Raw genomic sequence first — 23159 nt, 5'->3', positions numbered from 1 at the left:
GGAGAAGAGAGGCCACAATGAGGCCAGGAGGGGGGCAGAAGCAGCTCCCGGTTTTGAATTCTCTCCTGATTTCTGGGTCTCCCTTCAGAGCCCCCGTGGGACTCTGAGACCCCTGGGGGCCAGTTCCTTCCTTCTCCATGATTCTTGGAATATTCTAGAGCATTCTCGGTGACGCCCACCAGCAGTCCCAGGGTGCGGTCCCCTGAGCTCAGCACAAGGCACCCCTTGTCATTCCGAAGCCGCGCTCAGTGCCCCAGGCACCTGCCCCAGGCCTGGCTCCGGGCTCCGCGTTGACAGCGGCCAGCTGCCCGCTGACTCACGGCTCAGCCTCCCGCCCACGTGGGGCCTGGACCTGCGCCGGGCGCCAGCCGCCTGCCAGGGAGCCCGCAGGACGGGCCAAAAGGAGCCGTGAGCCTCACTGAGGATTAGACCTAAGAACATTCTGGAATCCCACGCTCCACGTCAGAGTTCCCCCAGGGGCAGACCACGGCGAACGGGCGCGTCCTTCTACCCATGAAGAAACCAAGACACTCCACGTCTGGGGTCGCCCGTCCCCCCTGAAGACAGTGCTAGAAGGATCATATGGCTACCCGCTGTCACCGCTGATTACTGACACCTGGTGCTCCCAAGTGGACGGGCCGCACAGACCTGGGGGGGGTGTCTGTCTGTCTGTCTCCACCACAAGGGTGTGAGGGACGATTTTGTCCATCATGGTATTCCTGGCCCCCTGATCCACACACAGTAGGTGCTCAATAAATGCTACCTAGAGGCCGGGGCAGGGCATATGTCAATTGTGACGACGGCAGGGCCAGGGGGGGTGTTGAAGATGACAGGCGGGGACCCGGGAGGCAGGGCCACTTGGAAGGACGTGCAGCTGGTGAGCACAGAATCCGGATGGGAAGCTGGGTCTGCGGGTTCTCAGAACCCGTGTGACCTCTGAGCCAGGAGCTGCCTGCCAGGGGTCCCACAAGTCCCACGGAGAAGAGCCCCTGAGCCTCACTGCAGATTAGACCCGAGAAGGTTCTGAAATGTCCGACTCCACCGTCGGGTCCTGCTCTCCAGCAGTGAGGGCCAGGGGCAGGGGCAGGGACCTCTGGGAAGGGCCACTGGGGCAGAGTGGAAGCCGCCTAGGCATGCCCCAACACCGCCCTGTGAATCCCAGTCACAAGACCTTTCCCACATAGCATTCCATTTGTTATTTACAGCAGAAGTCAAGCCCAGAGAGGGAGAGTAACTTCCTCAAGGGCACACAGCAGACTCCTCACAGATTTCCTGACTCCATGCTTGGTGTTCTTTTTCCTAAACTGCAAGCTTTGGTTCGAACCCAGAACCCTAATATTAGCAGGGACACAGGGGGGCCAGGAGACAAGGCCTGGGTTTCAATAGTGCCAACCTAGTGGCACTTCCTAACCCCATACTTGGCTCAGATCAGCTTCCTCCCCCTGAGCCTGAGGGTTGTTATCTAAGAAATTCGGATGCTGTTATCCACTTTGCAGGTGATGATGACAATCCCTGACCTGATGTCCTGACTCTCTGGCTGTGTGACCTTGGGGAAGAAGCTTAACTTCTCTGAGCCTCTCTCCATCTGCAAAGTAGAGTTAATCAATCCCCTCCTCTTGGGGTCTGTGTGATCCCAATGGGCACCAGGCAGGACCTGGAACGTAGTAACTGTTCAATTAAAGTCCGTGGGCTGTGGGCCAGTGTCAGGATCCAGCGGGAATGAGGAGGACACTGCAGACCTGTGCCCTCACCTCAGGCTGCCCCAGCCAGCTGGGGGGAAACCTGAGCTGCCCGCCTTCTGGGCAGGAGGTGGCCGCTGCTGCTGCCTCTGGAATGAAGGAAGGTCAGAGCCTAGGGAGCCCAGGGAGCAGGGCGCCTGCCGCGGAGGAGGGGCCGGCCGGTGGCGCAGCACCCCGTCTCCCCGGAGGCCTGAGCCACCGGCTGGGTGCGGCCCCCCTGCCCAGGGCTTGGCCTCCCAGCCCCGCAGGGCCGCCTCCCAGCCTGCCCCTGGGGAGGGGCCACCTGGTGTCAATTAAGCCCCAGTCACTCGGCCGCACCACGCCAGGCGGCTGATTAGTGCCGCTGGCTTCTCCAGATGGGGAGCACCGACTGAGGGGGACGCGCCAGGCCCCGCCAGGCCTCTCGGAGCCGGTGAGTACCGGGGGGCCCTGCTCCCGGACAGGAGGCCAGCCAGGGGGGCTCCTCCCGCAGCCTCTCCTCCTGGGGCCTCCTGGTGCATCTCTGACCCCTGCACCCCGGCCTTCCCCAGAGGGGACCCGAGCCGGTCAGTGTCCTTCCTCTCAGGTCACACAGCTGCAGGGGCCAGCCCCACGCAGCGTCTGGAGGGGACGTGGTGGGCGGTGAGGGGCCTCTGCAGGACTGAGGTTCCAGGGCCCTAAGTCTCCCGCGGTCCCCGGTGGAGCCCGTTGTCTGCGTCGCCCTGTGTGGGCATCTGAGGTCGAGTCCCTGTAGGCCACCAGCTCCAGAGTCATGCTGTGGGGGGTCCCCTGGGGCCAGGCAGAGGACCCCCGCGAGGAGCAGCCCGGAGAGGCTGCAGCACTGAGGGCCACCGCTCAGGGGGAGGCCACAGGCTTTGCAGGGCCACGTGTCCTGGGCCCTGGCCCAGGACCCAGGGATGCTTCAGGGGCCACTGGTTCAGCCACCAGACTGGCCAGGACTGCAGGGCTGAGCCACCTCCTGGCAGCCAGGGGGTCAGCCCCAGGGGGGATAAAGGAGGAGTGGCTGTTGCCTGAGGGACAGGCTGGGGGCAGCCGGGGTTGTCATGGAGAGGAGTGAGTGACACAGGACCGTCCCTGCGCTGGCTGTGAACTTGGCTCCTGGCTGGGAGAAGTCCCCGTGTCCATGGAAGGGCCCCCAGTGGAAGCCCCTGGTGGTCTGTGCTTGCGGTGGAGGCGGGTATGGGGGGAGGTAGTGACCACTAGTGACCCGCCTGTGGGGCATCTGCCCACGTGCATGGGCCAAGGAGGACGCAAGGCCGCGGCTGAGAGCCTCGCGTCCTGCAGGGCACGGCTAGGGGTCTGTTCTGCGCATGCGCCAGCGCACAGTGCAGCGGCCACCACCAGGCAGCAGCCAGCACCTGGGCACAGAGCGGGTATGTGGCTGCCCCTTCCGGTTCCGTCTACGTGGGGGGTCCGTGTTTCCGAGGGGGGCGCCCCACAAGCTCCCTCGAGAGCGCACTGCACAGTCCCGCGGGTGTCCCTTAACTGGCTCGGTTTCTGGGCTGTTTTCCTGCCTCGCCAAGGCCGCGCTGGCCGGGTCTCTGGCACCATATCAGGGTGGGAGGCCAGTGGAGGGGCAGCCCCGACAGAAGCCCAGCTGCTGCCTGAAACCCCTGGTCAGTTCAGATGGCTGCTCCCGGCGGGGACCTGGGCCAGCACTGGATGTGGGAGTGGACCTCGGGTTGAGCCACTCACTCCTAAAAGACCCATCAAGACGCCGCTGGGGTCTCCCCACAGCTTCCCTCGATCCTGGGTCCCCCCTCGCCCGGGACTTATGGGGCAGCCTCTGAGCCCCGCTCTGCTCTGGCTGCCATCGGGAGCCTGGATGCCAGAAGCGTCCCCTCTTCCTGTTTCCCCCGCCATCGGGGCACCCGGGGCTTGGGCTTAGAAGATGCCAGCTACTTAACAAGCAGAGGGACATCGAGGTCTCTTTGTGGGTTCCTTTGAGCAAACAATGGGGACCTCCCTTGGCAACACCACTCAGCATGTCCCCAGGGTCCACCGGAATTGGTGACTTGGGCTGAAGCCAGTGATGGCCGTCCCGGTTGGGTCCCTGGGAACCATCGACACCAGATGGGGACAGGATGGATGGACTTCACCGTTGGACTTTTTCCAGTAGGCAGTGGGGTCATATTGGTGATTGGTCACCCAGCGTGCCTGAGGTGCCTGCTCAGGTCATTGATAAACAGGAGAAGCCACTCCTTCCTGTTTGCCATGACCAGGCGCTGGCTTAGCTCACCTTGGTCACCTTGCGTGACTCTCGGCTGCGTGCCTGGAGCTTTCCTGCTTTCACACCTGAGAGAACTGAGACAGGAGAGCGGCCCACCTCCCCACAGCCTTCAGGACCCCAAAGCCCCTGCTTTCAACCCTAGGGACAGCCCTGCAGAGGTGCCCTTTTCTACACACGGGTTGGGTGTGGTGGCACAGGGAGGGTGTGCCCTAAGAGAAGGGGCCAGGAAAACACAAAGACAGCACAGGGCTCCTTGGTCTTTGCAGGCACAAAGATTCGGGTCCAAACAAATTTGTGGGAAGGGCTCGAAGCTGAGCCCGAGGTGGGGTCTCACCCCACTGCCCAGGATCTTGAGGATTGGGTTCCCTGCTGACCCTCTGAGGTTACCGGGCAGCTGACAAAGCACTGTGGTATGAAGTCAGAGCAGCCGAGGGGGATGTGCCCCGTAAGGACATCTGGCAGGTGATGAACAAGGTGGCCGTGAAGGAGACCTGGGTGGGAACTGAGAAGGGCAGGTCAGAGGAAGATGGGTGTCACTCAGGTACCCCTCTCGAACCCATTCAGCAAACGTGCACTAAGCTCCGACTAGATGCCGGCACCGTCCAGGCACCAGGGGAGAGGTCTGAATGGAAGGGGGGTACGGGGGCAGAAGGGGTTCAGCACCCATGGGACTCTGAGCAGGGGGACATCTGTCAGCGTCACTGCCTCCGGAGGTCAGGGCAGGTCTGGTCAGTGCCATGTGTCGATCATTAGCTCAGCCCACTCAGTTGTGGGGCTGGGGTGCTGTGGGGGTGTCACCCCCAGGCCAGCCAGCTTCCTCTACCAGAAGGGTGGTCGGTATCTGGAGCATGGTGCCCTGGCCTGGCTAAGCACACCTGGGCGAGGTTCTCAGGTCATCCACTGGGCTGCCCGTGGTGGTGACAGATGAGGCAAGAGGACAGATGAGGATAAACTGCAAACGCTAAGTGAACCCAGAAGGGGGCGCCAGTCCCAGAGGGGAATCGTGGCATGTGGGGCCTGGGTTCAGATCCTAGGCCGCCCTGGCTACAGTTGACCGCTAGCCCTTCCCCCCTGGAGCCTCTGCGTCCCTTGCTGGAGGCTGTGGATGCTAGTCAGGCCTCCCTTCTGGGAGACTGGTAGGACTGGGGGGTAAGTGGCACCGCCCAGTTCCTGGGATGAATCGGAGGGCAGTGTGGGTGGGCCCAGGCGGGTCCGGTCACAGGGGACCTGTGCATCTAGGGAAGATCTGGGTTCCTCCCTGCTGAACCCCAGGGCTCCAGGGCAGGAGGCAGAAAGAGGGCTGCCGGGTGGGGTCTCACTCCTGGACCCGACAGACCTGAGCCCCGCACACAGGTGTCAGTGCTTCGGGAGGCAATGAACAGCAAGGCTGTGCGGGGCTCAGTGGGGCTGGGCTCGGCGGAGAGCAAGAGGCTAGTGGCCCTGGAATGGGCTGAGAGGGGCCAGCTCCAGGCCCATCCTGTCCCTCACCTCACCCCAAGCCCAGAACCCATTCTGAGACCATCTCCAACCCCAGGCCCCCGTCCACCGTCATTCAGCAAGGTTTCTTGAACTCCAGCCCTGTGCTGGGCGCGGAGGCTGCGCGCACGAATCAGAGAGAAAGGGTCCCCGTCCTCTGGAGCGTGAAGTTCAAGGAGGGGCCATCTGACGCCAAGGGCAGGGGGAGAAAGAGGGCCAGGGCCCAGGCAGGACGCTGAGAGCGCCCAGGCGTGGAGGCGGTCACTGTGTCTGAACGTTGGTGGGCAGGGCCTGGGGCAGGGCTGTGGGGTTGGCAGGGACGTGGCTAGAGCAGGCTGCTTCCTGCCAGGGCTCTGCTGGGAAGGGAGGCTGGGCAACCTGGGGCCGTCTAACTGAAGTGCGCAGAGTGTGGGCGTGTGGGTGTGCGCAGCGTGACGGCGGGCACCGGTGCGCAGAGGCGCGCATGGGCGAGAGGGAGTATTGGAGGGTTTGGGGGTGTGGCTGTGTGAGCCGTCTGTGTAGGGCGGTGTGGGGGACATCTAAAGAATGTGGGGGTACGTGCACGTGAGTGTGAAGGTGTACGCTTGGGAGATCTGGGTCTGAGAGTCCCTGTGCACGTGGGCGTCCGAGGAGAGGTGTGTGGGGGTTTGTTTTTGTGCAAGGATGTGTTTAAAGGCACGTGTGATGGGGGCTTGGAGACGGTGTGGGAGCGTGTGTATTTAGAGTCTGTAGAACAGGCGGGGTGTGTCGGGAGGTCCGCTGACGTGTGAGGGTGAGCACGTGTGTAAGGATGTGCAAGGGTAGGAGTGTGAGGGTCGTGTGTTCGAAACCGGGAGGCGCCGTGCCTGTGTGTCCGTGTGTCCATGCATCCTCCCCAAACTCCGGAATCTTTGACAGAGAGCCCCCTCCCCTCCCCGGGACCTGTTCAGGATGACCTGGCCACCCTGCCCCTTGCGTTGTTCGTCCCCACTGGATGCCCCTGGACCTCCCAGCAGCCCCACGAGGTGGCTCCTCCCATAGACACCTGGAAACTGAGCCCCCCAGACTCAGAGAGGGACAGCCGGGAGCAGCCGCAGCACAGGAGCTGGGCTTGGGCCAGAGCCCAGCTGCGCTGCTCTTTTCTGTACTTGTTCTCACTCAAGCGCTTAAGCACCGTAATGAGGCGCCTCGCCCAGGCCCACGTACACGCACCATCTCCCTCTCTTCTCCTCCGGGTTCTTCCACTACTTTCCCGGGTTCTTTTTTTATCCCATCCCTCCTCCCTTGGCTTCCACTTCCCTTCTACTTCATTAGGAATAAATGAGGCTGTAAACGCTCACACATCCCCCACCCGCCAAGTGCATCTTTAAAATTGCTTTTCGATTAGGAAGAAAATTCTCAGCCTCACAGAGTCAGACCTCAAGGTAGAGAAAACAAAGCCGGTCCCCTAAAGAGGCGAGCAGTGTTGCTGACAGCAAGTCCCACAGATTCAGGAGGCACCCGTTCTGCCCACTCTGCCCTCCACCATGAGCTGGTGCCCCAGACAACCTTCCTGTTCATCATGGACACCTCGGGCATGGTGGTGGTCCTTCAGAGGCCCCCAGGAATATGCAATCAGGAGTGACTACAGGACATTCTGAGCCTGCCAAGCAAATCTTCCACACATGGACTCATTCCCAATGAGAACATTGGCCATAGGAAGTCTTGAGTCTTTGATGAAGTCCTGTGGCCATTAAAATCTGTGGTATTAAAGTATCTGAAAGATTTAAACCACCCTCTCCTGTCTCCTTACACACACACACACACACACACACACACACACACACACAATCTACCCATCCACCATCTCCTCATCCATCCATCCATCATGCATCCATCCATCATGCATCCATCCATCATCCATCCATCCATCATCCATCCATCCATCCATCATCCATCCATCCATCAATCATCCATCTATCCATCATCCATCCATCATCATCCATCCATCACCATCCATCCATCCATCATCATTCATCCATCAATCATCCATTTATTATCCATCCATCATCATCCTTCCATCCATCCATCAGCCAGTTTTTCAGCCATCTGTCCACATACCTACCTAGTCATTCATCCATCCACCCATCCTCATATCTATTCAGCCTTCCATCCACCCATCCACCCACCCATCCTTCCTGTCAGTCATCCCTTCTATCCATCCACCTGCTCATTCATCTGTCTCCCCACCCATCCACCTACTCGTCCATGTATCGGTTGTCATTCAAACATCCCTGATTGATTCACGTGTCCATCCATCCCTCTGTCTGTGGTTAGAGTCCCCAAGACCCCCCCCCCCAGTTTGAAGCTTCTCTAGGACTCATGGGATCCAGCCTGTCCTCATGCTCATGGATGGATTGTAGGATATGAAGGATACGAAGCAAGATCACCAAATGAGAGGGGAGACGGGGTCAAGTCCAGAGGAAACCAGGAGCCAGCATCTCAGGATTCTCTGAGTGGAGTCACACGGGGCACACTTAATTCCTGGTGCAACAAATTGTGACACCAGGTGTGAATGGAAAGTTCGTAATAGACTCCGCATGCCCAGTGTTTAGGTGGCTGGTCACATGGGCACCCAGATCACTGTGGCTGAGACACACTGAGCCTCTCGTCAGTTCTGGGAATATGGGAACCTTGACAAACTCAAGGTCCCCAGAGGCGAGCCACCTGGCCCTCAGGCCTTCCTAAGGAGGGCTGACGAATACCCGCCTTCATCCATCCACCTGTCCGTCATCCTCTGTCCGTCCTCTCACCCATTGGCCATGAATGCATCCACCATTGCTGAGTCCATTGCCCGGGGACCTACCCTGCACGTCTCCATCCAGCCCCTGTTCCCCACCTGCCTTGCCCATTCACGCTCCTCCTGCCATGCCGGCTCTGAGACCACAGAAAGGCACGCCATGTCCCCTACCTCCCAGACCACCACGTTGTCACATCCTGCTGCCTTAAAAGAGCTTCTCCCATCTTCTCCTCCACTGGGGAGTGACAGATGCAGTCGAGGGGGGCCCACCTGGAGCGTATGTCTCTGGGGAAAACTGAGGGAGCCCAGCCCAGCCTAGCCCAGCCCAGCATGGGCATCCCTTGCTCCAAGCACTCTGTGCTATGGCCCCCCCTGGACACTCCCTCTTCTCCCATGAGGCTGGCCTAGGACGCTTCCAGCATCTCTGCTGCATCCTCAGCCACCACCAAATCAGGTCCAGGAGTCCGTGTGTGGAGATGGGAGGAAGTCTCTTGGGGACTGCCCCTGAGTTTGGTCGAGGGAGGGGACAGAGTTACTCTGCTTCTGTTTCTCTTCCTGTCTGTCTTTCCTCCTTTGCGGGCTCTTTGAGCAACTGTCCAGCTGCAGCCCATCACTATTCCCCTGGCAATATGACTGCAGTCCTGGGTTGCTGACCTCCCACCTGCCACACCCGACCCCCTCACCCCTCCCATCTGCTCCATGCAGTGGCTGGGGCTGGAATGGCCCTTTGTCTTGTTGAACTACCAGGAACCAGAGACTCAGAGTGGTTAATAGCTTGTCCAAGGTCACACAGAGCTGGACCTTACCCTCAAGCCTGTGTATTCCCCAGTCCCCGGAATATTCTTTCCCACAATAATCTGGAGTGCCCCCAAGCTCCTTTCAGGATGCCCCTCCACTCTGGCTAACTCCTGTACCTCAATTTCCTTTCTGCCCCCATGAACAGGCTGTAAGATGCAGAGAAGGGGGCTCAGGAGAGGCCATTGGACCTCCCTCGGACCCCCGGGATTGCACCCCGGCTGATGGTAATTTCATAGGTGCATCATTTCCCAGGCACCCACCAAGGCTTTAGGTGATGGTTGGAGCATCTGGCACACATCGACCCTACCCTCTGGGGCAGTATTGCTGGACACTGTTAAGGCCACTTGAAGGACATTCTATTAACCCCTCTAGCCAAAGCAGAGGATCTGACCACAGAGACCAGCAAGAGACCTGGGCCAGGCTAAGCATTTGGAACTTGATCTCCAAGTGACCAGGAGTGTTTGAACGGCGGATGTGACCCACACCTCGGTGTCTCAGCACGGAATGCTTTTAAAGGGCGCCTGTGCCCACGCCACCCCCCTCCAGTACTGCCATGAAATATTTCTATCCTGATGTTGTTGAAACGTGTCCCAGCACGAAAACAGGCATAGACTCTTCACTCTTCTGTCTCGCCGACGGCTGGGGAGCCACACTAAGTCCACACACTCAACACAATCGCAATTGCACCACCGGTAAATTCACATTCAAAACGTGGGGGCGGGTGGGATGGGAGGCCTGACCTCTTGCTGAGCCAGACAGCACTGCCACTCAGGGAGTAAGAGTGGGCCGTGCGGCCGAGAGCATCTCTCTTTCTCTTTAAGAGCTTCATTAGCACAGATTTCTTTGGCTTCCAGAAAATTCTTTTGATTCTCCCACAGGGGTGACTTGGTTTTCGGCAGCGCTCTATGCCTTTGCTGGTGGAAATCCTCTGCTCACCCGGCGTGGCGTGCCCTCCTGGGGTCTTTCCCCCGGGCTCACGGAGGACGGTCTCTGTGCTTCATTCCCAGTCTGTCCTTGCTCTTGTGTAGTAGTGACAGTGAGGTAGCTCGGCAGAGTCACTGTCACAATGCAGAACGGGCACCCCGTAGCGGGGCTCAGTGATAAGAGAGGTATCAGTTAACCCCCGAAAAAGGATGCTGGCACCCCTCGGGGGTGGGAATCGCCACCGGACAAATTCAAGTTCAAGTGTCTCTTGCGCTGGTGGGGAGCATGCATGCGAATGAGGGAGGATAACAAAGAGGTCTGGGTTGCATTCGGGTTCCAAGCTGGGAGGGTCCCAAAAGGCTGAAAGCAGAAAGAAGAATCTAAACAAAGTTCCTAGGAGAAACTAGGCGGGTTTGAACTTCAAGGCAACGCCCAAGGAACTGCCTTGAGGCTCCCTGACCTCCCAGTCCCTGGGCTGCCATCGGCCATGAGGAAGGAATCCACAGGCAGCTGAGCAGGAGGAAACCTCAGCTGCTTCTCCCCAGCAGGCAGAGACCGCGACGTGGCTCCCCTTGGCTCGTCTGATCCTGGGTGGCTTCATCTGTCCAGCGAGCCTGAGACCTTCCACCGCACTTGGCAGCGGATGGGTGAGTCCAGGCACCGGGGTGGCAGAGTCAGGCAGCCCCCCCGCTGACCCAGCTCACCTTTCCTGCTGCAGGGCCTGACCGGTCCCTGAGCACATCTGGGACATGTCTCCTAGACTAAAAGGGAAAAAAATAGCAGGAGTCCCCTCCTCTGGCCATCGTCAAAGCTGATCGCCAGGTGGCAAAACTTATGAGGTCGCAGTAAATAAACCCGTGGCTGCCACTGCTGCGTGGTTTGGACCATCCCGGCTCCGCCAGATTTCTTGCTATCTGCCTCTCCACCCTTCCGTGTCCCCGCTTCCCTCAGCCTGTGAGGACTTCAACACGTGGGGGCCTCCACCCTCTGTGGGGGGGCCACAGAGCCCTGGACAGTCTGGGGGAAGCCCACCGACCCTGTCTCAGAATAATGTTTTACATGCATAAAACAGAACCCCCAGGATCGCAAGGGAACCAACTGTCTTGAAATGTCGTCGTGGAGTGTTTATTTGAAAGAAGCTGACGGGAGACGGTCATTTCCTGTGATACGGTTCTGTGTCTTGTTGTTGATACATTAATTATAAGAGCCAGCCGTGAGCCTGAGAAATATTATATTTTGAAAATAAGGCTGAGCATAAATATTTCGAGATATTGGCGACAACTAGAAGGTGATTTGAAAACACTTAGGACTCCCATTGGGGATATCATCACGGTTGCCGACAACAGACAGCACCGTGGCTTTGGGGCTCTTGGCAGTAGCAGCGAATGCTAGATTTCAGGTAGAGCTTAGCACAAAATGAAGGCGTCACTTTTTCCCACCCGAATTCAAGTCCCTCTGAAATACACTCTCAGACTCCTTACTCCAGATCGAACGTGCTAACTGCCTGCCCCACACATTCACTCTGTTCTTGACTTCATCCAACAGAACAGATTTATCTATATTTGTTCACTTCTTTGAGGTACAAACAGGCACCCAGTGAAAAAGGAATCCATTGAGAGAAAAATCTTTGCCATAGGAAACAGCTCGCTGCCCACCCCTTCCTGCTTTTATCCCGTGTCCCAGGGGCTCTCATTCTTAAGCCTCTATCTGCTTCCTTTGCATTATCTCTCCATCTCTGGGTACCACATTTACCCTCGCTATTTATTGAGGTACAGACCTAAGACCTTATCTATTGATATTTCTTGCCCTGTTCTCCCAATCTAGGTCTGGTTCTATTTTTAGTCCCGCATTGGTTACTGTAGCAACTTTAAGAGATGCCATAACACACTTTCATTTCTTCTTCCACCTCTTACAGGCAGTGTATTTTGACACCCACACGGTTTCAGGGGAGATGTCGGGGCTGCACTTGTTCCCACTCCCCATTCTTTGCCTTGTCGATGTTGAGGACGGGATCTTTGCTTGGGTGGATCCCGCCCACCTAATATAAGGATAAGCCCTTAGAAAGCAGGAACCTGCTTTGACTTCTCCTAAAAGCCCATAGTAGGAGAGCAGTAAGTCTGCACTCTGCCCTGGGGATATGCGTGGGTCCAGTGACACATGCCTGTGATCCCAGGGACTCAGGAGGCTGAGGCAGGAGGATCACAAGTTCAAGGTCAGCCTCTGCAAGTTAGCTAGACCCTAGCCTCTGTTTGGGAAATGAACTTCCGGCCTCTCTCATGGCCAGAGAGGGAAGTAGGAATGATATGATGCAGACCATCCCCCAATGAGAGGCCAAGGCACAGCCCAAGGGGACAGTGTCACCCAGAATCATGTCCCACAGGAACTCTCTCCTGCTCTTGGGATCTGAACTTCCCATTAGAGCTTCTAGCCAGCTTTCTCGGGGAGGAGATCAGCCTTGGTCTGAAGCATTAGCTCTCCTGCCATCAACACGGCTGGGTCTTCAAACAGGTGGAATGTGGTCCCAGGAAAGGGGACAGCAAGACCAGAGGCAGCAGGCAGAGGGCTATTGGCTCCTGTTCCCAAGTTGGAAGCTTCCCTCCTGGGGCTGTTCTTAGTTCAAAAAGAGAACCCATTTCCTGGGAAAGAGATCTTCCTAAAGTCCCCTCTCTTTAATCAAAACTCCTCAATAGCAATCCAGGACGCCCCAGTCCCTTGGCACCAAGTTCAAATTCAAACTCAACCTGAGTCTCTTTGCAATTGTTCCCTGGACTCTGGCCAAGTCGCTTCCCTTCCAGCTTAACCTGGCATGATCCGGCAGAGAGAGGCACTTGCATTTCCCAGATCAGCAGGCGTCTCCTCTCCCTGCTCTGTAGGAGCTGCTCTCTCGGCGGGGGCTCTTCCCAACCATCTCTCCTGCCTTGGCCCACGAATCTATCTGCAGCCCCTCTCCCAGCAGCCTTTCCAACCCTTCTGAATCACAGCCTCTTGTACTCCTCCCTCTCCTCACCTGGAGATTACTTATTGACTCACTCATGTAGGATGCAAATCTCTTAAAGGTGGGGTCCGTGCGTTATGCAGTGATACCCAGCGCAGTGCCTAGAAGTTGAAATGTTCCATAAAGATGCTCGTGATTGGCATTTGTGTAGATAGATGTATGAAGGGATGGGTGGATCGATTGGTAGATGAAATGTTAGATAAATAACTGGAAGGATGGGATGGATACATGGGCAAGCAAAAGGTGAGTGGTTGGAAGGATGGGTGGTGTGTGACCTTTTTATCCCTGGTGTAGTGGATACATGCATCAGAACATGAATCGTGGAGCTGGGCACAGTGACATATGCCTGTGATCCCAGCGACTCAGGAGGCTGAGGCAGGAGGATGGCAAGTTCAAGGTTAGCCTCAGGAAGCTAGCTAGACCCTCAGCAACGTTTGAAACAGGTCTCAATAAAATAAAATAAAATAAAAATGGTGGGAGATGTAGCTCTATGGTAGAGCACCCCTGGGTTCAGCCCCTTGTACCATTAAAGTGAAATAAAAATGGACTGGGAATGTGGCTTAGTGGTAGAGCACCCTGGGTTTAATTCCCAGCACTTCACAAAAGGAAAAAAAAAAAAAGTCTCTGATTCTTCCTAAAACTCGTACTTCTGGAATGTTTTGGGGGCTCTGCATTTCTGCTGCTTAGCATCCACGGGGTAAGTTGGCCCTTCTTTGTATTTATTATTCAGCAACAAACATTTCCTAAGGACATATTATGCTCCAGTGACAATGGTAGGTGCCGGGGATGTGAAGTTGAAAAATCACCGCCTCCCAGGAGCTTGGAGTCGGGCGAGGGGCGGGTGCGCATGCGCATGGCTAATTGAGCAAGGACTCCGGCGCATTAATCATCGCCCTGGTTTATTGGGTTCTTACTGGTAGGAGAAGAAGACTCGGATGGAGAAAGAGGGGGATGCCTCTGGTAGTAGAAAGAACAAGCAGGAGACATCATCGCCTGGCATGCAAATTATAGGTGCCATTAGCTTCATTTCTATACATGTAGAAATTGAGGCTCCTGGGGGTTAAGTGGACACTTCAAGGTCACATAGCTGATAAGTGGCAGAGCCAGAACAGCACATGTCCCCAAGACCCGGGCTTGCAATGGCTCCCTGGCCCTATGGTAGCATGCAGTAGAGCACAAGGGACAAGAGGCATCCGTGGGAACACAGAAGGCAGCAAAGCCCACTCTTCTGAGGGGGACATGGGGACTTTGTCCAGCAAGCCACAACTGAGTGTGGGTGGGCTGCTCTGTGTACCTGAGGGATCCTCCCATGGACTCTGTCACCTCAGTGCCTAGCTTGCTGAGTGCTTGGACCAGGGACCAGGGTGCGTTTCCTCCCTCGGTTACCCCACTCCATTCTCATAGATGACATGGTGCCAGGGTGGGACCAGCTTGGGATCGGATCGACCTGAGCTGAAATCCCAGTCCTCGGCCAGCTGTGGGACAGCCAAGTGGCAGAGCTCAGTGACTTGCACACAGTAGGACTCAGTCACTGGTGGGTGTCCCTTGGCTTGAACCCTGGGCATGAGTAGCCTGCTCAGATATTCTTACCAGAAAACCCCTTTATGCTCAGGGGACCCCTGTGTGAGTCTGATAACAGCAGAAACACACACCCACCCCCTGAACTGCGCTCACCACCTCGGGAGGTTGGCAGACCACCATGGCCCTGGGCGCAGACTTCTTTTAGGACTAAAGTCTAAGTTATGAAGTTGCTCACGTTAGCAATGTATTAGTTTATTTAATTTATTTCACTGCTATAACCAAAATACCTACAAGAACAACTTGAAAGGAGGAAAAGTTTATTCTGGGCTCACAATTGCAGATGTCTCAGTCTGTGACTGGCCGACTCCATTGCTCTGGGGCCCAGGTGACGCAGAACATCACGGCAGAAGGGTGTGTGTGACAGAGGAAGGATGCTCAGCTCAGGGCACCCAGAAACTGAGGATGGGGTTGGGGAGGGCTGGGAAAAATTCAATCCAAGGCCACCACACCCCTGTGACCTGCTTCCTCCAGCCACGTCCCACCTGGTTCAGCTACCAATGGATTGACCCAGCAAGTGGATGAGGTCAGAGAACCCCACCTCTGAACCCCGCTGCATTAGAACTAATGCTTACAAAATATGAGCTTTGTGGGGGAGAGGGGGATATCCCTAGATCCAAACCATACAAGCATTTTAGTTGATCTTGGATTCGGGAAATCTGAGGGTACCAGAGATGAAAAGATTTGAAAGTATCTCTATGGGCAAGCAAGAAAATGCTCTCACTAGCTTGTGAATTGATAAAAACCACCACCAACAACACTGTTGGGACCATTCCTGTGTTTCCCGTGTACGCATTGATTTTTAATAGTTATATATATATATAAAAGATATGCAACATGATGGCTTTGACATATAACAAGTGAAATTATATTCAAGCAAATTAACACATCCATAGTCTCATACCATGGTCTCAAACTGGATGCAATGGCGCACACCAGTCATCCCAGTGGCTTGGGAGGCTAAGGCAGGAGGATCATGAGTTCAAAGCCAGCCTCAGCAAAAGCGAGGCCCTAAGCAGCTCAGTGAGACCCTGTCTCTAAATAAAATACAAACTAGGGCTGGGGATGGGGCTCAGCGGTCAAGGGCCCCTGAGATCAATCCCCGGTACCAAAAAAAAAATTACATGATCTCAGTCACTGAGTGTGTGTATGTGCACAGCAAGAATGCCTAAAATATACTTCTTATCAAAACCCCCAATATAGCTCAATATTATTAACTGAAGTCTTCACACCCATGTGCTGGTGTGAATGGTGTTTCGTCTCTGTGTTCTCGGCCACGGCCAGAAACACATGGGTGTCCCATAATTAGATGGTTGGTCTCATTCCTAGAATTCTGAGACTGTCGACAAACAGGGGAAACCAGTGAGCCATGGGGACATCTATAATTGGTGGCTTGATGCCTCTGTCCCCTGGAAAGCAGCCTGCAATTGTGGGTTTTCTCCACCATGACTTTGAGGGGCAGAGAAGGACCCTACTGACAGTCTGATGGGGGTGTCCTCCCACACGAAGCCACAAACCCACTGAAATGGGTGCCTTCAGCCAAGGCCCCTCCTGGGGCCCAGCTGCCACCCCAGGGCTGTTTGAACAATCAGCTCATGTCGAATAGAGCCTTTTTAGGGGACACTGTTCTCACTCTCCTGTCCACCCACAGGGACACAGATTCAACAAGCACAAAGGCAGGCAGGAGGCAGTCCTGCTGTACCGAGGCGGGTTCTGCCTGGAACATTCCAAGCCATCCTTTCTGAAGCTCAGGTGTACTGTGGGACACCAGGCACATGACTGTGATTTGAGGGCTCCCTTTGAAATGAGAGGGATAGTGGAAGTCCACCTTGTGGTGGGAGTGCGGGGTATCAACCACCTTGGATAAGAGGCATGTTCGTTTCCTAGGGCTGCTGTGTTAGCCAGGTTTCCGTCACTATAACAAAATACCTGAGATAATCAACTTATAAAGAGAAGACTTATTTTGGTTCCCAGTTTTGGGGGTGGGGGGGTTGAGTCCATGGTTGATTGACCCCCTTTGCTTTGAGCCTAAAGTGAGGCAATACATCATGGACAGGAGAGGGTGACACTCCTCCTTATCTCATTGCCAGGAAGCAAAAGAGCAAGGAGGGGCCCTGGTCCCATAATCCCCAATGACCTAAAGGTGTCCCATTAGGCCCCGCCTCTTAAAGGCCCACTGCCTCCCCATAGTACAACCCTGGGGACCAAGCTTCTAACACATGGGCCTTTGGGGGACATTCAGGATCTAGGCTACAGCAGCTGCCATGACACATGACTAAACGAGGCAGCTCATTCAGCAGAGCTTTCTTCTCTCGGAGATCTGGAGGCCATGAGTTCACTGGGTGGATTCGTGCAGGGTCCGTGAGGGAGGATCTGTTCCATGCACCTCTGCTTCTGGCAGCCCCAGTGTCTCTCAGGGTCTCTTCTAGCAGGTGGCCTTAAATCTACAGGAAACAGCTGGAGAATGGAGAGGTGGCCACGGGGCGAAGGGAGACAGGCGAAGTTTGTAGAACAGGGTGGCTCTGGGTCCAGGGGGCCTGGCAGCCATCGTGGTGGATTTGGAACAGGAAGCCACAGGTGAGCTTTGAGCTGGGCGGGAGAGGGACGTTCAGGCGAGAAAGACTGCCCTGGGTGCTGTGTGGGACCCGTGGGGGTGTTAGAACCGGCACAGCTAGTTCAGAGGTGTCCGCAGTGATCCTGGTGGGAGATGGCCGGAGTCTTTTCAATGGGGCTGTGGAGTTGGGGCTAAAAATGGAGCCCCTTTCACTTCTAAACTCCCCATGTCACCTCGTCCGATGACAAGGGCCAGAGAGGAGAAGTCCAGCAGCACTACTTGGTGTCGATTCTGACCGTGGAGGAATCTGTTGAGCAAATCAGTTCAGCTGTTGGAGCCGTGGTTTCCTCACCCATAAAAAGTGTGTCACCTGGCCACGGTCGTCACCACAGCTCTCAGGACCATCTACTCACAGCCACACGAGGGGACATGAGAACCTGTCCACAGGGACAGTGCCCGACAGCCCAAGGCCCAGCCCCAAGCCACTGGCATTGACATCCACCAACTGGTTATTCTCCAAGGCCCCAAGGCCAGGTTCTGGGGACCCAGTGAGCCAGACACTGTCTCTGCCCTTGAGGATGTCCCGGCTAGTTGGGAGGATTTTTTTGCAAAAGGAAAAAAAAGAATTAGCCAGGCCTGGAGCACTGCCTAGGCTGGGTGGGGACAGGCAGCAGAATGGCCTCTGTCCTCCCCCGCCGGCCACCAGCCTGGACGCAGAGCAGAGTAATATGATCGGGGCTGGAAATGTCTCCTTGGCGTGGAGGGACTGAGGGACAGCGCGCGTGTGTGTGCGTGGGAGTGTGAGTGTGTGTTGGGATGGGGACAGTTACCTAAATAGCCCAAGTCACGAGGCTCATAGACGGGGTTAGTGACAGCCACAGGGTCACGAGATTCACACAGGAGTCACCACCAGAGGTGAGAAAGACGTCCAGGGCCTGGCCTGGCCAGGAGCCATCCTGGGAAAGGTCAGGGGTGAAAATAGCCCAGACTGTCAGCAGCCGCGGGCTGGCTTCAGGAAGGGACCCACGGGGTCTCTTCAACCAAACCCTACCACGCAGCTTCTGACCCTGACCCGCCAGAGAAACCCAGCCCAGGGCATGGGGTTCGTAACAGTGAAAAGCTGGATCCAGCATGATGCCCACTGGGAGAGCATAAGTCGAAGTTTCTATAATAATTGGACAATTTTAAAGAAAGTGCTAGAACGAGGAGCGCTCACAAGGACCAAATCGAAAACCTATTCTGCAGGACAAGAAAAGGAACTTGGAGAAGATGCTGAAATCATAATGATATGGATGCACAGCCGAACATGTGCACCTAGGCAGAATAACTCCATCCATACTTTATTGACATGGATATTCGTATACATCCACTGAGACCAACGTTGGAAAGACACTGGAGAGATTCCCAGCATCCAATCCCCCTGGGAAGCCCCGGGAAGCACTAAGGTGGGCGGATATTTGTGTCACCTGCGGCAGATCATTTATTTTGACACTCCCCCTCTTCCACGTGACAAAATTATTTTCAGTTAATAATAAGTATTATTTTCATGGTTTGTTTCTTTTTTTTTTTTCATTTAAACCAATTATTTTTAAAGAATACACTTCAGTGTTCAAGATGCCTTCGAATTCAGCAAAACAGATCATGGAGGAACCAAAAATTGGGGCTTAATGAGTACCCCCAAATTGAATGCCTCACGGCTCATGCTGAGCTTCACCCTTTTAAATTTTAAACACGGATGAATTTTAAACAGCGCTCTGAGTGGTGGCAAGGAATGATAGAAATAACTCTGGTGCGGTTTCTTTGTGCTATAATCACTATTTATTTTGAATCAACTGTTTAAACACAGGCAGATACGGTATCCAGAGATGGAAGGCACACTGAGCCTGCAGTGACTTTGAGCGATTCCAAAATGTTATTAACTTTCAAACTTTCCAAAAAAAAAAAAAAAAAACTAATAATCATGCGTGGGTGAGTCTGTCTGGTTGTGTCAGGGACCAGGGTGGACCCGGGGAGGCAGGTGTTTGAATTGGCATCCGCGTAAAATAGGGCGTTCATAAAAGAATACATTATAAAAAATGTGTTGATTCAAATCTTATTATTAAAACTTAATAGTCATGCAGCAATGGTTCAGAAACAAAATATTCCCTCGGGGAATTTTTGACTTTTGACATTCTTGAGAATAGTCAGGGCATGGTGATAAGAAAAGCAAGGCTGACTTTAGCCACTTGTGCTATTGTTGGGAACTTTGCTACAGACAGACCAGCCTTTTAGTACCTGCGTGCCAGGTGACCAGCCCCCTCAGCCTGGCCCTTGGTGTCCCATTGCTGGGGAGGGCTATAGGGCACTGGGTTTGGATCTGGGAGTTAAAGAGGACTTTAGCTTTATCTCTCCTCATAGGCTAATTTTTTGCAGCAAGGGAGTTGAAGGTGGATTCTGACCTCAAACTGCCTGGTTCCAAGCCTGGCCCCAAGGCAAGTTATTTTACTTCTCCTGGCCTCAGTTTCCTCACCTGTAATATGGGGCTAATAATGCCTACATCGGTTCAGTGGTTGTGAGAATGTTATCATTTGTTTAAAACCAGATAAACACCTCGTGGCATAAATGCTACATCTTGTGTTTAGAGGAATATAGATCCATATAAAAATGAGATGCAATTTTAAAAAGCATTTCCTTGGATAAGCGCTGAAAGGTGGAGGAGGAAATAGGAGGGATGGTATTTTTATTCTTTGTGCTTTTTAAGAATTTCCAGCCTTCCCTTTTGAGGCTGGGAAGCAGGGGCGGTGGTCTCCTTGAAGCCCCAGTGACTGAGACAGGGCCCAGCCCCCAGCTCCCCCAGCTTTGCACCCGAGGATCTGATTTCTGCACAGGACACCTCTGTCCTGGCCCTTGACCGTCTGGCAGGACAGCAAGCAGCAACATTTTTTTTTTAACTTGTGAGCAAAATTTCTGAACCTGGAAGTGGGCAGGGGAGCAGCCGGGCTTCCAGAGAGGAAGGAGGAGTTTGGGCCAGGTTGGTAGGAGTGAAAGTGGCCTCTAGGACGGAGAGAGTGGACAGGGGCTCAGCCTGCAGGGCGGGCTCTGGGGCCTCCCCACCCACCTCTCTGTCCCTCCCTCTATTGGTTTCCATCTCTCCACCCGCCTTTCTATTGGCCTGTCTGCCTGTCCATCATCTCAGGCCTCTCCTACGGGACTCATTCATTTATTCCACGGTCCCTGCTCAGCCTCTCCCTTGTTATAGGGCCCTGCTAGGCCTGGGGCATGGGAGCCCACGAGAGGCTGGCCTTCTTGGGGTGAGGTAGGGGGGTCCCATAAATAAAAAGAATACCGGACAAGGATGTAAGGGCAGGTTGGGTGACAACTGGGAGAACCGCGCAGCCTGCCCCCTGTCTGCCCCACCACCACCTGTCCTGACACTTCCCAGGCCACCCAGCTTCCACCTGGCCAGTCCCCAGGGTTTTGCTCCACCAGAGGCCCCTTCTCAGAACGTCCTTCATTGTCACCCAAGTTCCCAATGGCAAAAATCCCCGGTACACCTGTTAAAAATACAGACTTCTAGAACCTTCTGGAACCATCCGGAACCATTCCGAACCGGAAGCCTGTCGAGCCCAAGGCTAGTGAGCTAAGCTACCTCTACTCCCTTCCCCAGTCCCCTGGGTCCCCTGCCCTCCGCCCAGAAGGCTCACCTGCAGCCCAGGATGTTGGGACAACTGGGCCAGGTGACAGGGCCCCAGGGACACAGATGGGCCCTTTCTCACAGCTGGGAGCCCTGGGGGAGGACTCACTAAGCCAGGAGTCAGACCTGCTCCGCGCCAGGTTGCCAGGAACCCCGGAGAGCAGGCCTCCCAGAGAGCAGGGCCAGAGCCTGCCCAGGACCGCCAGCTCCGAGGAGGAGGAGGAGGAGGAGGAGGAGGAGGAGGAGGAGGAGGAGGAGGAGGAGGAGGAGGAGGAGGAGGAGGAGCCCCAGGGGGGACCCAGCAGCCACAGTGCCAGGTATGAAGCCAGCGCAGGGGAAGGCCAGTCACTCTGCCTGGAGGGGAGGGGGCTGTGCCGCGCCTGGGCCCTGGTGCTGTCCACCCTGGGGATCCCGGGCAGAGTGTCTGCACTTGGTTAAGGAAAATACCCACCAGGGGGGCAGGGACAGGCAGCTGGGGTGGGCAGAGAGCCGTGGGAAAGGTGATCCTGCCGCTAAGAATAGGGCCTCTCCCGGCTGGAGAGGGCCCCAGGGAGGAGAGGATCCAAAGCAGAGTCTGAAAACTCTCTGGTGCATCGCAAGGGCTTGCGGGCGCTTGGGAGGCCGGGTGACCCTGCCGCTGGGGCCGTGCGAGCCTGCTGTCCCTCCAGTGAGGACGGGATTCAGTGGAAATGTCAACTCCCGGGGGCTCCAGGTGGGGTCTGGGTGCGGGTCAGAAGTTGCACGTGATCTGATGAACTCGTCTGCTGGGGACCCTGCTCTGTGTCTTGGTGACATTTGGAGAGGACATTGGGGCCCACAGGTCTGGGCCTCCCTTCTGCCTTCCTCACCCTGGGGGGACGCTCTGAGCCCTGGGGACTTCAGTCCTCCGTGGAGGTGTTCGCTGGCCCCATCCTCAGTGCCAGCAGAGCCGCCTTGCTCCCCACGTGCCAGCCAGCCCCGGGGCCAGGCATGGGGAAGGGGGGCTGAGAATCACGTAAACCGCGGTGGAGACAGTGACAGTGACCGTCTGCTGTCCAGAGACACTCCCCATGGGGCTCCACTGAGCTGGAGGGAAGGGGGCCCACGAGGAAGGGCGTTCCAAGCAGGTGGAGTCCCAGGGACAGAGGTGCGATGGTGTCTTTAGGGCCACGGGGAGATTCATCATGTGCAAAGTTTTGCTTCCAAAACCCTCCTCTTGGAGCCTGCTCCTGGGGACCCGGCCAGACAGCACCTCTTCCCGTCTCAGCCTCCAACCCGCCCTCCCTGCCCACCTGGCTCTCCCCGCCCCTCCCCCCTCCATGCCCGCTCACGGCCACCTCCACCACTGACTTGGAAGCAGATGGCGCCCTGTGGGCCAGAGAGCCCCCTTCCCGGTGATTTATGATCCTTGGTTGGGCGGCGGTGTTGTTTTTAGCCCTGTCTTGCCACCTTCTGCTGTCTTCAGCTAGGGAGGAGATTTTGCCTGGCTCTGTGAGCGCCCGAGGGGGTTATGTGAGTGGGTTTTCAACCAGATACAACTTGGTCCCCATCCCGGGACACTGAGTGACATCTGGAAGCATTTTTGGTTGTCACAACTAGGGTGCAGGGTGCTGCTGCATCCCGTGGGTAGACACCAGGCACATTGCTAAGCTGCTGTTCATGGGGCAGGAGGATTCATGGTCCCCACTTTGGAAGCAGGTTGAGGGGCTTCCCCAAAGGACCAGCCAGGAAGCAGCATGGACTAAGGCTCTGTTTCCCAGAGGTAGGAAGCCCCGCCTCCATGGATGCTTCAAGTCTGACAAATGTTGGGTTAGTGATGGTTCCTTGTAATGGTCTCCCCGTGATGTATCTGTCAGCTCTTGCTGTGTAACAATCTATCCTCCCAATGTAAATGGCTTATTATGTAAAGTTCAATTCTGCAAGTTGCCTGTTGGGTCTGGTTGGGAGGACGGATGCATCCAATCTCAGATAGTCTTTACGTGCACCTGTGGCCAGCTACCAGGGTGTCCATGGGCCCCCTGATCTAGAAGGTTCTTCGCCGAGATGGATCATCTCTGCTCCAACTATTCCCTCCTCCTCTAGCAGGTGAGTCAGAATCTGTACATGCAAAAGAACAGTGACAAGGACTCTGGAGTCCTACACTGGGAACTGGGAAACGTCACCTGTGGGGTATTCCAAAGTCACCCCAAAGTGAACGGTGTCACCGGGATTGGAACCCAGGCAGACACAACCATCATGACGATGGCGGTTACTGTTCGGCTTCTTGTCCTTCTATGAACTCTCACGATCTCCACTTCACCAAGGAGAAACTGAGTCACACAGAAGTGAAGGGACCCCCCCGAGATCACAGAGGCAGCAAAGGGCAGTGCCACCAGGATCCGCACCCAGGGCTGGCCGAGTCTCGGGCCGTGGTGCCGTGACCATCCCCTGGGGTTGAGCCCCCTGGGAAAGCTCA

At 55.7% G+C, this 23159-nt stretch overlaps 1 protein-coding gene across 2 annotated transcripts in view; it reads left to right on the top strand.

Annotated features, from left to right (window-relative positions):
- The first annotated feature begins 2025 nt into the window (after nucleotides 1-2025).
- Nos1 (nitric oxide synthase 1) overlaps nucleotides 2026-23159 on the top strand; it is a 142905-nt gene continuing 121771 nt past the window's right edge. For both annotated transcript variants that reach the window (XM_078039112.1, XM_078039109.1), the window contains exon 1: nucleotides 2026-2151. The gene's annotated coding sequence lies outside the window, so the exon portion shown is untranslated. The remainder of the gene's footprint in view (nucleotides 2152-23159) is intronic.

This window comes from Ictidomys tridecemlineatus, chromosome 2 (genome assembly GCF_052094955.1).
Source record: "Ictidomys tridecemlineatus isolate mIctTri1 chromosome 2, mIctTri1.hap1, whole genome shotgun sequence".
Taxonomy (NCBI): Eukaryota; Metazoa; Chordata; class Mammalia; order Rodentia; family Sciuridae; genus Ictidomys; species Ictidomys tridecemlineatus.
The sequence above is the reverse complement of the archived record's forward strand: the minus strand, read 5'-3'. Positions and strand labels throughout refer to the sequence as shown.